Source organism: Sciurus carolinensis, chromosome 5 (assembly GCF_902686445.1).
Source record: "Sciurus carolinensis chromosome 5, mSciCar1.2, whole genome shotgun sequence".
NCBI lineage: Eukaryota > Metazoa > Chordata > Mammalia > Rodentia > Sciuridae > Sciurus > Sciurus carolinensis.
Window position 1 is genome coordinate 137096642 of NC_062217.1, and position 14298 is coordinate 137110939.

Here is a 14298-nt window from a genome sequence, read left to right on the forward strand (position 1 = left end):
TATAATTGATAATCTTCTGTACTAACTATAATAATTGACCCAGATAAAATGTGGATGTCTATTTTTATTTAAAACATGGGTAAGGGGAAAGAAGTCAGGGAAATTTTGGAGGTCAAGTTTTATATTATGAAATCCCAATTTAATGATTTATACATATTTAGAAACAGTATGAGTCATCTATGATCAAAATGTGATTTTTAGGAAATTTCTGGGAGTACCTGCATATACTTTATAATTTTTGTTACTCAACTCTGATCTTGCTGCCAAGATCAAGGAAAATATTCATTTAGTTGGAAATCATAGTGCATTTCTTTATAAAACAGTGTGATTTGAATAGTACTCTGAATTCTTTCATTAAATAATATTTTAAATATAGAAGACAAGTACTGTGTTATATACTGTTTGTGTTTACCAGGATATTGCACTAATCTGAGAAAATTCCCCCCACCATCCCCCACTGCCTTTGCTAGCTGTGGGGTGTACAAAAGTGGTTCTTAGGAACTTTCTGGATTAAATTAATCTTTTTTTTTTTATTGTCCAGAATCTAAACTTAGTTTCATAATTTGGTCTCTTTGGAAAAATGTTTCTCAAGTTTTAATAAAGTTTAACAACACAGAGAACCCAAGCTGTGTATAAGTTGGAAACTTAACCTGTTGTGAAATGAAACACTATTTACCTCAGCATTACTGAATTAATTAGTTTGTGCAAAGTTTTCAATTTTAATTGATAACTTGCTTAGTGAGATTGAATGATTGACAAAAAGTGTAAAATAAAGCATGAGCAATTTTTAAGATACACTTGGTTCTTAAGTGTGACAAGAATTTTTTTTATTTTTATTTTTTTGGTGGTGGTACTGGGGGTTGAACTATGGGCACTCTACCACTGAGCTATATCCCCAGACCTTTTTTTTATTTAGAGGAAGGATCTTGCTGAATTGCCAAAGCTGGCCTGGAATTTATGATACTCCTGCCTCAGCCTCCCCTCTCTTGGGTAACGAGTAATTGAGATTATAGGAATGTGCCACCATGCCTAGGTAATTTCAGTTATTTAAAAATATGTGTAGCATACAATGGAGTATTACTCAGCCGTAAAGAATGAAATTATGGCATTTGCTGGTAAATGAATGGAACTGGAGGCCATCAGGCTAAGTGAAATAAACCAGTCCCAAAAGGCCAAAGGCCAAATGTTCTCTTTGATATGTGGATACAAACACACAATAAGGGAGGGAGGAGAATAGAAGTTCATTGGATTAGATAAAGGGATATGAAAGGAAGGGAGGGGGAATGGAACTAGGAAAGACAGAAGAATGAATTGGACAGAACTTTCCTATGTTCATATATGAATACATGATCAGTGTAACTCCACATCATGTACAACTACAAGAATGGAAAGTTATACTCTATGTATATATGATATGTCAAAATACATTCTACTGTCATATATAATGAAAAAAAGAACAAATAAAAATAAAAAGTGTGATAAAATATTAACCATTTAAATAATATTTATAACCAACATTGCAAGCAATGAATAATGTTTGCTTTTGATTGAGAGATTTTGTAATTCTCTAGGCTATTGTGAAGAGTATCTATAATAAATACTTTTAAAAAGTGTAACAATAATTTTATATTTAAATAGTTTCAAGACAAGCAAAAATTATAATTTATGAGTAACTGTATTTGCTCCTAGGAATATACTGACAAATATGAAAAGTAAGATTCATGTCGTTATGGAATGTAACTTCTAGTAGAGGAGACAACTAAAGAAGTGAGATAAGTACATTTCCAAAAGAGATGAGGTCCGTGAAAGAAAAGTAAAGTAAGATATGGCGATAAAAGGTAACTGGGATCTGAGACTTTTTAAATGGAGTCAGGAAAGTGTCTTTGTAAAGGTGATACTTGAACACAGAGACCTTAGTATGCTAGGGAAGTGAACATCCAAAATGTACACAAATGTACAAAGTTTCATGATATTGTCATTCTTTCCCTGAAAACCCTTAGAAGCCAAATTAGAATTGAAGTTTTTACAAACTCATCAGAAAATCAAGGACATATGGAAACCTAAATGGACCAAACTAATGATTCAGAAAATAATTCAACCTTCATAATAGAAAAAACCCATGACTGCTCTGGGATAAAACAGCCCAAGGAAAAGTATCTGCTGTAGATGGGATGAAAGAAGTCAGCAAACTGTCTTTCTTTTTTCCTCCATTTCTTCTTCTTTATTCTACCTCTTTCCCTTCTTCCTCTTCCCCACTCCACCTTTTTTTTCCTGGTTCTGGTTATTGAACCTAAGGCCTAGAACATGCTCAGCAGGCACTCTCCCACTAGCCACATCCCTGGCCCCAAACTATACTTTCTTTTTTTTTTTTTTTTTTTTTTTGGCGGTGCTGGGAATCGAACCCAGGGCCCTGTGCTTACAAGGCAAGCACTTTACCAACTAAGCTATCTCCCCAGCCCCTATACTTTCTATTAGACTTTTAATTACCGCATGTGGACTGATGGGGCAGGTTAGAATCCTGAGGAACATCTTGTACTGCAGAACCCACCTCCTGTGCTTAAACATAGGTCTTCACTGAAAGCTCAGAGGTAGTAAGAAAAGCCTGGGCCAGAAGAGTAGAACAGAAATCCTATCTGAGGCATGTGGAACCTCTCCCAAGGTTAAGGCAGCACTGAGAGAAACCAGCAGATGCACTTCAGACTTAGTTCTAGAAGGCTGAAGACAGGCAAAGATGTAGGGTTGAGCCCCCTATCTTGTACACTGGAACTCCCTGTATTCAACCAGTAATGATGGGACAAGGCAGGGGAGGTGAGACAATTGAAGCCATCACCTACTATAAGGAAACTGACCTCCAAAAGGAAGGCAAGGGCTGGGGATGTGGCTCAGTGGTAGAGCACTTGCCTGGCATGTGTGAGACCCTGGGTTCTATCTCCAGCACTGCAACCAGTCAGTCAATAAGGAAGGCCAATGAGGAGGAATAGGGATGAAAGAAAGCACCTACCTAAATTGTGAAAAAATAAGGTGTGGCACCCAGAGATCAAAGGGAACACTCTAGCAAACCAAAAGCGTGTCAATGGTGTTTTAAAAAAGAGAGCTCCCACCAGGCACTATGGCACATACCTATAATCCCAGCGACTCAGGAGGCTGAGGCTGAAGGTTCAAAAGTTCAAAGCCAGCCTCAGCAATTTAGCAAGACTCTAGGTAACTTAGTGAGACCCTGTCTCCAAATAAAAAATAAAATGGGTCGGGGATGTGGTTCAGTGGTAGAGGGCCCCAGTTACCAAAAGTAAATAAAAAAAGAGAGCTCCCAGCAGCATATAGTGACACATGCCTGTAATCCCAGTAGCTGGGGAGCCTAGACTGGAAGATAGAGAGTTTGAGGTTAGCTGTGGCAATTTAGCAAAGTACTGCTTCAAAATTTAAAAAGGACTAGGGGTATAACTCAAGGTAAAGAGCTTGCCTACCATGCATGAGGCCCTGGGTTCAATCACTAGTGCCAAAACAAACCAGAGAGCTCCCATAGTTTGTTTTTTTTTTTCTTTTTTAAAATAATTTTATATTTATCAAATAATTTTACAGATGCCTATATGCCTTGTACCCTTTCTCCCTGTTATTAATTAACAGCTGACTTTAGTAAGGTATGTTTGTTAAAATTGATGAGCTGGGGTTGGGGATATAGCTCAGTGGTTGATGTTTTTGTAGCATATGCAAGGCCCTTGGTTCAATCCTTAGTATTGCAAAGGAAAAAATAATTAAAATTGATGGACTAATGTTGATATGTTATTATCTAAGCCCATTTTTACCTAATGTCCTTTTTCTGCTTCAGAATCCCATCCTAGGTACCACATTATGTTTAGTTGTCATGTCTCCTTAGGCTTTTCTTGGATATGGCAATTTCTCTAACTTCTTGTTTTGGATGCCCATCATGTGCTGGGAATCAAATTGAGGACTTCACACATCCTACTCAAGCTCTCCACCACTGAGCCACACCCCTAGACTGCTTTGAAAGTTTTGAATATTATTATTCAGGTATTTGTAAAATATCCCTCTATTTTGGTATATGTCTGGAGTTTTTCTCATTATTAGAATGGTGTCTGGGGTTTTGGGTTTTGGGTAGGAAGGCCTAGGTCTAAGTACCCTTTTAATTATACAATATGAAGCAGACATGCTGTCAATATGACTTTTTTTCTTTGGATACTGGGATTGAATTCAGGGACACTTAATCACTGATCCACATCCCCAGCCCTTTTTTATTTTGAGAGTGTGGCTAAGTTTCTTAGGCCCTCACTAAGTTGCTTAGGACCTCAATAAGTTGCTGAGTCTGGCCTCAAACTTGAAACCCTCTTGACTCAGCCTCCCAAGCCACTGTGCCCTGCTTAAATGACTTTTGATTGTTGATGTTGACCCTGATCATCTGGTTGAAGTAATATTTGTCAGTTTTCTATAAAGTTATACTCTTTTTCCTCTCTTTGTATCTGTACTTTTTGGAAGTATTGACATAAGAAGTGAGGATCTCCATCTCTCTCTCTCTTTCTGTCTCTGCTTTTGTGGTAGGAACCCCAGAGATTTCTCTTGTGTTCTTTTCCACCTGCTGAGATCACAAAGGAGTCTGTAACCTGGAAGAGAGCCTTCAGTGGAACCAGACTGTGCTAGCACCCTATCTCAGACTTTTAGTCTCTGGAACCGTGAGGAATAAATCTCCAGTTTTATAAGCCACCCAGTCCATGGTATTTTGTTTCAGCAGTCCTAACTGATTAAGACAATAAGATTATGTTTTGGGGGTATAGCTCAGTGGTAGAGCCCTTGCCAAACATGTGCAAGGCCCTGAGTTTGATCCCCAGCAACACACACACACACAGACACACAGACAATAAGATTGATTATAAGGTATGCAAGCTAGAAGACATTGTAGTATCCTTTTCAAAGCACCCAAAGAAAAGTAAATACTGCCCATCTAGACTTCCATAATCTTTAAAATATCTTTAAAAAATATTTTTTTTCAGACTAACAAAAGATGTTAGGATTTATTACCAGCAGATCTGAGCTATTAAAATGTTAAAACTTTTTAGGCAGAAACAAAGTCATACCAGAAAGGAAGCTGAATGTGTAGATAGATCCAGAAATAGTAGTAATGTGGTTTCCTCATTTTTAATCTCTAAAGGATAATTGTTTATATAAAGGAAGAATAATAGTACTATATTTGGGGAGTTTATTATATTTCATATATTTATCATATACTGATGGTCCCTGACATGATTTTTTGACTTTATGATGGTGAGAAAGCAATAAGCGTTAAGTAGAACCCATACTTTGAATTTTGAATTTGATCCTTTCTAGGCTAACGATACATAGTAGAATCCTCTGGTGAAGCTGGGCAGCAGCAGCTCCTAATCAACCACATGATCATGAAGATAAACAACCGATCTTCTACAGTGTACTGTGTTGCTAAGCTAGGATGTTCAGTAGGTTGTCTGTTGAATTCATTTTTATGTGTAACAAAATACTCCTTAATGTTATCCAAGTTCATGTTATATTTGTCCTGATTCTCAAAGATACCTTTTTTCACTGATTCAGATGTAGTCTAAACATGACAGTTGGTTGATATCTTAGCCCTCCTTTACCTAAAGCAACCTCCTATTTTGGTTCTTTGCCACTTATTTATTGATGAAACCAGGTCATTTTTCTTATAGAAGGTCCCACATTCTCGTTTTGCTTCTATGTGATGTTAATTGTTCTTTTATTTCCCATATTTCCTGTAAACTGATTTGATGAGATTTGCTTTTATTTTAAATAAACACATATCCCTAATCAATGGTAATTTTGGAGTTAATATTTAAGAATATGGTTTAGGTTGCACCTTTTCTATTAGATAGTTAATGGACAATTTCTTTTTGACTGTGATTGTTAGCTATTTTCTAGGTTTTAGAGAGCTTGGAATTAGTTTTCTAAGCACACAGTAATTCTTCCTAAATAATCAGGAATTAGTTTTTTGTGTAATAATCTTTTCCTAATTATAATTAAACTCGTATTTCAAGAGACCTGAAAGCATCCAGTCTATAGTTTCTTATCTCCCAAAGTCCTGAATATACATAAATGTTCTTCTGAAATAGTTTGCTTAGGCTGCTATGACAAAGTACCACAGATGGGTGATTTAAACATCAGAGATATATTGTCTCACAGTTCTAGGGGCTGGAAATCTGAAATCAAGGTGTTGGCAGGGTTGGTTTCTTTCAGTATTAAATCCTTTTTTTTTTTTTGGTACAAGGGATTGAACCCAGGGAACTACTGAGTCACAACCCCAGACCTTTTATTTTATTTTTTTTTATGTTTTATTTTGAGATAGGGTCTTGCTAAGTTGCTTAGGGCCTTATTAAGTTACTGGCTTTGAACCTGCAATCCTCCTGCCGCAGCTTCCTGAGTTGTTGGAATTGCAGGCATGTGCTACTGCATGCAGCTTAAATCCATTTTTGACATGATATTTTCTTTTTTTTTTTTTTTTTGTGGTGCTGGGGATCGAACCCAGGGCCCTGTGCTTGTAAGGCAAGCACTTTACCAACTGAGCTATCTCCCCAGCCCTGACATGATATTTTCAACTTAGGATCAATTTATCAGGATATAACCTGTCGTAAGTCAAGGACCATCTGTATCATATATATATATCATGTACATAGTGCATATCATACATTTTATATGTGAACATTTATTTTATATATACTTAAATATATATGAAAATAGCATATATATATATAGCATAATGTATATTTAAATATATATGAAATAGCATAAAGAATAGTAGGAAGAATGTAATTTTAAGGTTCTTACACTAGGTTAAGTAGCATAGTGTTATTTGAAGATTGATTGTTAAATTTGAAATCCTACAGCAGTGGCTAAAAACATAAAAACAGAACTAATAATGCAGTGAAAGTGTTTAGAAGGAAACTTACTGTATATGTTAGAAAAGAAGAAAAGTGTCAAATCAATGATCTGAACAAGGGTTCAGTGATCTTTGGCCTTTAGACCAAATTCAGCACATAATCTGTTCTTGTGTGACTTGTGACTTAAAATTTCTTCTTATATATTAAAATGGTTTAGTGAAAATCAAAGGGAACTTTATAACGTGAAAATAATAGGAAATTCAAATTTTGTTGGCTGTAAGTAAAGTTTTATTGGAACATAGCTATGCTCATTTGTGTAAGTATTGTCTCTGTCTGCTTTTGCACTATATCAGCAGCATAGAATTTTTGGAATATACTGTATGGACTTCACAGAAAGTATTTGTCAAACGTAGTTATGGACTTTACAGGTACTAAAATAATATGGTTTTATGTTTCGCTTTTACTACTTCTATTTAACATTGAACCAGTGGTCCTAGACAGTATAAGAAGTCAAAAGAAGGAAAAAAGGCATAAAAAACTAACGAGGAAGTAAAATTATCGTTTACATATGACATGATTGTGTACATAGAAAACCTTGTGAGACCTACAAAAAACAATTCTAGTAAGTGAATTTAGCAAAGTCAATACATAGAAATCATTTGTAGTTCTCTGTAACAGCAGTGAACAATTAATAAACTGAAAAATTGTTTCCAATGACATGAAAGTATGCCAAGTACCTATGAATAAATCTAAGAATATGCTCTTAACCTCAAATGTAAAACACTGCTAAAGTAAGTTGAGAGAGAGAGAGAAATGGTGACATAGGCATGAACTAGAAGACTGCATTGTTAAAATGCAGGTCTTTCTAAAGTGATCTACAGGTTTAAATGCACTTTTCATTAACATCTTGGTAGTCTTTGAAGAAATAAACAATGATTCAATAAATTTACTAAAATGCAAAGGACTAAGGATAGTCAAAACAATTTTGAAAAACACAAAGTCAGTGACCTTTTATTCCCTGTTATCAGGATTTCTTTTGAAGCTGCAGTAAACAAGGCAGTGTAATCTTGGTGTAAGGTTGTACATATCAATAGAAAATAATAGAGAACTCAGAAATATACTGGCATTTATTCCCACCAAGTGCCAAGTCAGTCCAGCAGGAAAAACAGGAGGTCATTCTACCTTCATATCTATTTGGGAAACAATGAACTACTACTACTCACTCCATACACAGAAACTAATGGAATTGCATTTCATCATATAGTATATTCACCATATAGTGTAAAAACTATAAAATTTCTGTATTGTCTTTTGCTGAATAATAAATTTCCCACTACTTAGTGGCTTAAAGAAATAGATATTTATTACTTTACAGTTATTTTGTGTCAGGAACTCGGGGACCTTAGCTAGGTAACTCTGGCTTAGGTCTCTTACAAGGTTGCAGTCAAGATGTTAACAAGTGTGGTCATCTGAAGGCTGGATTGGAGTTGGAGAATCACTCAAGTGCCGCTAGCACCTGGCAGCTGCCTTCCTCAGAGTGGGTGCTACGAGAGAGAGAGAGAACAAGGAGGAAGCTGCAGTACCTTTTATGACAGTCTTGAAAGTCACACTGTCATTTTACTGTATTCTGTTCATGATTCCAGCCCACATTCAGGGATAGAGGAATTAAGTTTGTCATTTTTTTCTTTTCCTTTTAGAAATGGGGTATCTTGTGTTGCCCAAGCTGGACTGTAATTCCTGAGCTCAAGTGATACTCTTTCCTCAGATTCTTGAGTATCTGGGACTACTGGTATGTGCCACTGTACCTGGCAGTAGCACTCTAACACAGTAACTCTTAAGTGTTACTGAAATTAAAGATGTCATGCTACTCATTGCTCATCTGAAGACAAGTTAGTTAGAGGAAATCAGTTTAAAATAGCCAGTCCTGAGGAAAGAAAGAGGAGACATTTTGCTTCTCAGATCTCTATCTTTGGGGATTTCGGCAAGCAGAGTGTTTTTCTAGTGGAAAAGGAGGTACAGTGAAACAATAGGCCTATTTTTTTTTTTTTTAGTTTTGAGACAGAGTCTTCCTTGAATTGTTCAGGCTGACTCGAACCTATGATCCTCTTGCCTCAGCCTCTGAGTCTCTGGGCATTGTGCCCAACTTGTGAACAAATTTTTAAACTGCCATATCTTCTAGAAATTTCAAAAGGAGAATAATCTGATGGCCCTGGAATATTCTTGGATAATAAGCTAAGAGAAAAAAAAAAAGATTGGAATAAGAAAAAATATTGATAAATTAGAATTTACTTAAAGTTGCAGTCTTTAAAATACGTCATTAAGAAAATGAATAGGACAGGATATAAAGTTCAGTGGTACAGTACCCCTGGGTTCAATCTACAGTATCACAAACCCTTAAAAAAAGAAAATAGAATGGTTAGGGTTGGGAATATAGCTCAGTGGTAGAGCATTTCCCTAGAATGCACCTAGGGTTTGATCCCCAGCTCTCCAAACAAAACAGCACACACATGAGTAGATAAGCACAAAGTGGGGAGAAATATTTCCAGCTCATTTATCTGTTCTAGCATTTGTATCTAAAATGCATAAAGTGTTGAGTGCAGTGGTGCACACCTGTAATCCCAGAGACTTGGGAGACTGAGGCAAGAGGATCGCAAGTTGGAGGCCAACCTCAACAACTTAGCAAGGCCCTAAGCAATTCAGTGAGACCCTATCTTAAAATAACTAAAAAGAGCTGGAGATGTAGCTCAGTGGTAAAGTACCTCTGTACATAAATCAATAAATAAAATACATATGAAAATTCAGTAACCCAATAGCAAAATGAAGACATAAACAGACTCCAAAAGAGGTTTTATTAATGACCCTTAAACATTTGCAAAGGTACTTTACATTACTTAGTTACCAGAGAAATTTAACTCATAAAGAGACGCCATTTCACTATTTAGCAAGAGAAGAGACAATTGCCAATAGTCATCCAACAGAATTCTTAAGACCTATACATATTATTGAATGTTTAATTATGCTTTAAACAAAATTAAAAAAAAAATAGTAAAGGATAGTGTGGAGGAAGAATGTTTAGGTAGGAGGGGAAGTGCTGAGGTATTGAGGTATACTTCGGGATATTAAAGGGGGAAGGAGAAAAAAGTGGTAAGAGTTTTAGTTCAGAAGGGATGCTCTGTCATTTATCATTTGTTATGTTTGTCTCTGTTTTAACTTGCTAAGCAACAGGTTTTAAAATTTGAACATTTAATTTTTTGGAAGTTAGCATTCCATTGCCATATCATTAAAAATGAGAAGGGCTGAGGGTGTAGCTCAGTGGTAGTGATTTGCTTAGCATGCCTGGATTCAGTCCCCAGTACCAAACCCACAAAGTAATAAGGATGATGATAATAACAACAACCATAATAAAATAAGTCAGTGAGAGAGAATGACTATTAGTTTGTAAGGGAAGCAAGGGAGTAATAAAAAGAGATTTTTTTTCTTTCTTTCCTTTCTGTCCTTTTTAAGACAGAGTCTTGCCAGGTTGCCCAGTCTGGTACCAAACTCCTATGCTCAAGGGAATCCTGCCCCAGTTTCCAAAGTAGCTGGGGCTACAGGCTTGAGAGGGATGTCTTCTTAAAGACATTACTATTCACCCCATTATTAAATTTATAGTGAACTTTCTCCGTGGAACTTCTTTGATATTGAAGCTTTTTGAAGTTTTGTTCTTCTCATACCTCTCTAGATAAATTACCACTTTCTGAGTATATATCATGTGATTCAATGGCAGGGTTCTAACTTTAATTCTAGCCTCAGAGTTTTGCAAAGACAAAGAACCAGAGAGCTTGGTGGTTAAGAATTTAGGCTCTATATTGATTTCCTGGGTTCTGGTCTTGGTTCTACTGTCTACAGGCTTCCTTGCCTGGGACAGGTTCCTTAACTCCCATTAACTCCGTTTCTTATCTAGCAGGGCTGGGCGGAAGAATGGAGACCAGTTTGGAGGCTAGTGCAAATAATCCTGATGATGATGTGGATTAGGGAATGGGAGGTGAAGGAGGAGAAAAGTAGTCAAATCCTGAATGAGTTTTAAACATAATGCTAAACAGATGAGATGAGAAATTGGAAATAGAGTATGAGAAAAAGAAGACTCATCAGTGGCATCAAGGACTTTGGCGTCAGGAACTGTAGAATGGAGGTGCAATCTGCTGAGATGAGAATGAGTTTTTATAAAGGAATATCAGTAGGAAAGCTTTTTTGTTTATTTTTTTCTTTGTTATTTTGTGTTTTACAGTGCTGGGGATCAAACCCAGGGCCTTGCACCTGCTAGGCAGCCACTCTGAGATTTTAGAAATTGTCTGTTTGCATGTTTATTTTTGTAGCTATGATTTCGTGCCTAGCAGTGTTTTTGCTTCTTATCTTTCATGGAAGTAAGTGAAAATGAGAGCAAGCAAAGGGATTGACATGCAGACTCCTGGTGTCTACTTTATAAGATCGTGATTATAATCATGAACCACATCCCCAATTCCTTTTATTTTATTTTGGAACAGGGTCTCATTAGTTGTTTAGGGTCTCTCAATTGCTGAGATTGACCACAAATTTGCAATCTTCCTGACTCAGCCTCCCAAATTTCTGAGACTACAGGTGTGTGCCACAGTACCCAGTTCATGATTATTAGTCTTAAAGTCTTTTTACTGTTGCATGGCGTGAAGGAGAATGAAGTGTGATATTTTAGGATTTTCACTTGACCTTTCTTAGGAAAGGTGACATTGGACAAGTTGACCCTTAGACATGGTCTCATCTGGCAGTCTAAAACTTTTTTTAGTAAAGTTGGATGCAAAAAGGTTTATTCCATTGTCTGCAACCTCATTACGCAGGCCTGACAGTATGCCCTCCTTTTTGTCCCCTTAATTGCCAGACTCATTTAATTCTTATCTGTCTCAAGATTCTCAAATATGTATAATTTTTACATGATTCAACCTTATTTCAAGTAGCATTTCTTTCTTACATAAACATTTTAATAGGAAAACTGACATTATTTCCACCTATTGCTTAAGATTTCCTATTTGTCATAATATTTCTAAGAAAATGTATCAAGAGGCACACACTTCGGTAATAGAATATTTGTTCATGTATACATATAGTTCTTAAACAGGGTGACTGTATCTCCAAACGGAGACACCATTGAGAGTGAACAAACAGGATACCAGGATAGTGTGATTAGACTGGGACTGTTCTGGGCAAGTCAGAATGTATGGTCAACCTATTTGTAAAGTGCGGAGCACATTTGGCTAGATTAAGGTTCACTTTCTGTTTAAATCCTTGGACTTTACTGGAAGAAGGCAAGTGCCCTGGAATGGAGAGTTGAAAGGGAGAAAGTTCCATTGTATTGCAAGCAGGGATAAGAGGCTCACCTGCACTGTACTCACCTGAGGTGGTGGTGATAAGAGGTGATGATAAGAATGTGATTATAGATATTTTATATGAATACCAAAGACAACTGCAAAGGAAATCAGGAAAGAAGATTTAAGAAATCTTAAATCTTGATCTGCTCAGAGGTTTGTTTTTGTAGCAGTTAACTTTTACTCAGGAATAAGTAAAAGCTTTAAATTCAATGACTTTTGTTTTTGAAGTACAAATAACATATATGGGTATCTTATAACCTTTCACAAGTAATATAAAACTTGGAAAATCAGATACTGGTATCTAATAACTATTAGTAATTCTTAAGAGAAGTCAGCATAAATGTATTAGTGTATGATTTACTAGTACTCAGTGTTATTTGTTAGTACAAATGAATTAAGATAAAAAATTGGAGGTTAAATGAGGTTAAATAATAAAAGAACTCTTTCTTCCTCTTTTTGTTTTTGTTTTTGGTCCTACGGTATGAAACCAGGGACATTTTACCACTAAGCTACATTCCCTACCCTTTTTAAATTTTTTATTTTGAAACAGGGTCTTGCTAAATTGCTAAGGCTGGCCTCAACCTGGCAGTCCTCCTGCCTCAGCCTCCTGAGTGACTGGGATTATAGTTGTGTGCCACCATGTCTGGCAAGAATTATTTATTTATTTTTACCACTACTATGTCAGTCATCAGAGAGAACACATAAATATTTTAACCTCAAGGTAAACAGTAGTAAAGTGGATGTTGATGTTTTTAAAATACATATGTGTAAAATGAAATCTTTCTGTATCTAATTTTCTACAGTTTCCTTTTTTTACCTTTCACTGTACTGAGAACAAGTTTTTGTATGCCAGTGTATATTCTTCATTATTTAGATGGCTGTATAGTTTGCCTTTGTTTGGATCCGCCATAGTTTATATAACCAGACCTCAACCTATGTGTATTTTCTTAACATCATAAAAAACAGTGATGAAAATCCTGTAGCTGAATCTATGAGAATGTTTATAATATGTTTCCTTAAGTTAAATTCCTAGAAGTATAATTGTGAGGCCAAAAGGGATGCAGAATTTTAAGACCTTTGACATACATTGCCATATTGCCCTCCAGAAATGTTTTACTAGTTTAAACTCCTACCAGTATAAACCATTGCCCTGTACCCTGTACTCTTTAATGAACCTTTGCTAGTTTGATAGGTAGAAAATGTTTTCTTATTAATTTATAAAACTTTTGGTTTACAAAGAGGACAGGTGTCTTCAGTGTCCCCAATACTTGCTATCTCCCTAACCTATTTTTGTTGCTTTGTGTGTCTCTGTGTACACATGCTTGTGTATTCCTCATATATTAAAGATATTAATCCAAGTGTAATTTAAAATTCACTCTTTTTAGTTTTGCAGATAACTAGGGAAATGCAAATAAAATAATAGTGAAGTACCTCTATATTCTTACTAGCAAATTTACTTTTTTTTTCTGGTACTGGGGATTGAATCCAGGATCATTTTACCAGTAAGCTACATACTCAGTCCTTTTTATTTTTTATTTTGAGACAGGGTCTTACTAAGTTGCGGAGGCTCTCACTAAATTGCTGAGGCTGACCTTGAACTTTTGACCTTCCTGCCTTAGCTTGCTGAGTGGCTGGGATTACAGGTGTGTGCCACCATGCCTGGCTTCACAAAATTACTTTTTAAGATACTAACAGTGAGCTGGGTGCAGTGGTGCACTCATGTAATCCCAGCAGCTCGGGAGGCTGAAGCAGGAGGATCGCAAGTTCAAAGCCAGCAAAGGAAGGTGGCAAGCAACTCAGTGAGACCCTGTCTCTAAATAAAACACAAAATAGGGCTGGGGATGTGGCTCAGAGGTTGAGTGCCTCTGAGTTCAATCCCTGGCACCCCCCCACCCCGCCTGGTATTGTTGGTGGCATTATAAACCATCCAGTTCTTTAGTAAACAATAATATAATAAATATTAATAGTCATAAAATGTACATATCTAGTAATTCTATACCTAGGAGTTTATCAAAAGAAAATAATTGAAAAGTGATACTAAATGT

At 36.2% G+C, this 14298-nt stretch overlaps 1 protein-coding gene and 1 long non-coding RNA gene across 12 annotated transcripts in view; one reads left to right on the top strand and one right to left on the bottom strand.

Moving 5' to 3' along the window:
• Shld2 (shieldin complex subunit 2) overlaps positions 1–14298 on the top strand; it is a 91324-nt gene that overhangs the window by 21926 nt on the left and 55100 nt on the right. The window lies entirely within an intron of this gene.
• Positions 1–14298, bottom strand: part of LOC124985236 (uncharacterized) — a 47149-nt gene that overhangs the window by 4489 nt on the left and 28362 nt on the right. For both annotated transcript variants that reach the window (XR_007108827.1, XR_007108828.1), the window contains 2 exons: positions 12278–12348; positions 8310–8419 (listed from right to left, as the gene is read on the bottom strand). This is a non-coding gene — a long non-coding RNA (uncharacterized LOC124985236). The remainder of the gene's footprint in view (positions 1–8309; positions 8420–12277; positions 12349–14298) is intronic.